This window comes from Plectropomus leopardus, chromosome 4 (assembly GCF_008729295.1).
Source record: "Plectropomus leopardus isolate mb chromosome 4, YSFRI_Pleo_2.0, whole genome shotgun sequence".
NCBI lineage: Eukaryota > Metazoa > Chordata > Actinopteri > Perciformes > Serranidae > Plectropomus > Plectropomus leopardus.
In genome coordinates this window covers 32288469-32291071 of record NC_056466.1, presented here as the reverse complement: position 1 = coordinate 32291071, position 2603 = coordinate 32288469, and the positions used below count along the sequence as shown (strand labels likewise).

General features: G+C 36.2%; 1 non-coding gene across 1 annotated transcript; it reads right to left on the bottom strand.

Annotated features, from left to right (window-relative positions):
* Positions 1 to 1220: 1220 nt before the first annotated feature.
* On the bottom strand, positions 1221 to 1293 carry trnak-uuu. Its single transcript has one exon. It is a non-coding gene; the product is annotated as a tRNA-Lys (tRNA).
* Between the last annotated feature and the right edge of the window lie 1310 nt (positions 1294 to 2603).

Sequence of the window (2603 nt, the reverse complement as noted above, 5' to 3'; positions counted from 1 at the left end):
ATACCTGATCTTAAATGCTGGTTTGAGCAAATATGGAAACATGAAAAACTGAGTTTTAAACCCAACTGCACTGAGGCTGTAGAGAGCACAAAACTCATAAGTAATGTGCACATTACAAATGTTTTTTAGTGGCGATGATGTTAAGAAAGTAGGGGGAACTAAAACTGGGAATGCAGACCAGCTAGTATTTGATTCAAGTGTTGGATAAATAGCAGCATATCAGTGGACTCCTCTTGAAATGCAGAGGTTCAGTTTGAGTATACCCGCTGCTGTCCTCAGGGGACACACATGCATGTTGTGCCCCTGCCTTGTTTAACTTGGGGGGAGGGACAACTTCACAAGTTCCAGTTACAGCACAGTGAGTTATTATTATTTGATATGCCTGTAACTGACTACAACATTTTCTCACCATTTCAGCTCAACCTATGTTCTGTTTCTGTTTCAGTGCTGTCACTGAACTGATCTCTGATGCCAAGGACCACTAATGCTGAGGAGAGAGATCTGGGACTGTACTGCTGTATTGCCACTGTTAACACATCTTTAACAGATGGGACAGGAACTATTTTTCACGGTAAGACTATATTTTGCATTGTGGTAACTTTATAACAGCAAATCTAGTGTTCAAAAATGATCTGATTCAAGTAATTGGGGAATGTCTCTCTTGAACTGCATTTTTAGCGACTATTGATTATGTTCCTTAAAAAATAAGTGAACAGTAACAAAACCAATAAAAATAACAAATTACCAAGACATGACCCCTCAATTCATCAGGTGGTGCTACTCTGTCTACCAAGACTAAGGTTCAAGCTTTTATTGTCATTGTACAATACTATGAAGGACAGGAAAATGACTTAAGCATCAATGAATAAATGAATTCAAGAACATGTAAATAAATACAGAAATAAAAATGTAAAATAATGTTGAAACATTTTATTTATGTATAGTTTTATGTGTATTATTTCTGTATTTCTGTATACAGTTTTAGGTTTATTTATTTTTGTATTTGTGCTTGTCCTCCATACAACACAGTATTGCACAATGACGTAGATGTAACCTACTCCATGCTTCACACACAGACAGTGTATGAACAGGTACTCAGATACTTAAATAAGAATAGAATAGAACTAAAAAAATAGGCACAGCAAAAAAAGTCTTCAAAATACATGACTGAATGATCCGAAGGAAACAGTGAAAAAGTCAGTTGGTGCAAAAAAAGCTATCGCCCGAACAGGGACTTGAACCCTGGACCCTCAGATTAAAAGTCTGATGCTCTACCGACTGAGCTATCTGGGCTCTGTCAGAGTGTGTTCCAGCCATGCTATACGAATTCTCCAAGATCTGCTTCACCTTTGTTCAATTAATGTACCTATTTAAACATACAAACAGGTCTGAACTGAAAGAAAAAACTGAGGAGGCTAATGTAGGCTAATAGAGCTGTAGCATTTACATTTAGGTTACTTCAGAAAGGCTCATTTATACTCCTTTTTATGTACAAAAATAGATTTGTTCATTTAAAATGTTGTAAGGCTCATTTCTATTTTTTTATGTACGAAAATAGATATATTCATTTCAAACATTGTAAATGTCACTGCTCACAAACTTCCATGCGTCCTTTGTGTTGGCATAAATACATCCACCTGATGGCACTAGAGGGCAGAGTCAAAAGTTTCTGACAACAACAAAGAAGGCGACAGCGGAGCAGGTCATAGTAATCTACCTTTTAACGAAGGCAGCGTTATATACAGCGGTGGTCTGTGAGGCCATAATCCTTTTGAACTCTGCAATAGAAATGGTCCGCCAATGCCTACATCGGTATTTTTGCTTATTGTGATGTAATTTCTTGAAGTATCTTACAATGCTTCATATCCCTAAAATGTGTATAACCTAGGTTAGAAGGTTATGTAAGTCAATAAACCAACATAAAAGATAAAAGTGTTGAAATTGTGTCATTAAAAAAAACAAGAATTAACAAATAACTTGACAGAGTCACTCAAGTTGCACCTACAGTTTACATCCATGTCTGTGAAAACATTGGTGCTTCACACACAACTCCCCCCGGCAGCACAGAAGATCTATACAGCATTATAGTTATATGGTGTGCACCCATGATTAATGTCAGTAATTCAGTACCTGACCAAATGTCTCCAATACTTTCCTATTGTCCAGTTAAATTAAAGAAAAATAGTTTTATTTTTTTATTTTTATTTTTTTGCAGATAAGGATGTCACAGTAAGGTTGACCTTTGACCTTTTGGATATACTATGTCATCACTTCATAATTTTATCCTGTCAGGCTTTCATGTGAAAATTTGTCATGATTTGCACATGAATTCTTGAGTTATTGTTAAAAACATGTTTCATAAGGTCACAGAGACATTTGACCTTTGGCCATTAAATCTTATTAATTCATCCCTGAGTCCAAGTGAACGTTTGAGCCAAATTTGAAGAAATTCCCTCAAGGTGTTCTTGAGATATTGCATTCAAGAAAATGAGATGGATCCAAGGTCACAGTGACCTTGACCTTTGGCCACCAAAATCTAATCAGTTCATTGATTAATCTCTAAGCAAACGTTTGTGCAAAATTGGAAGAACTTCCCTCAAGAA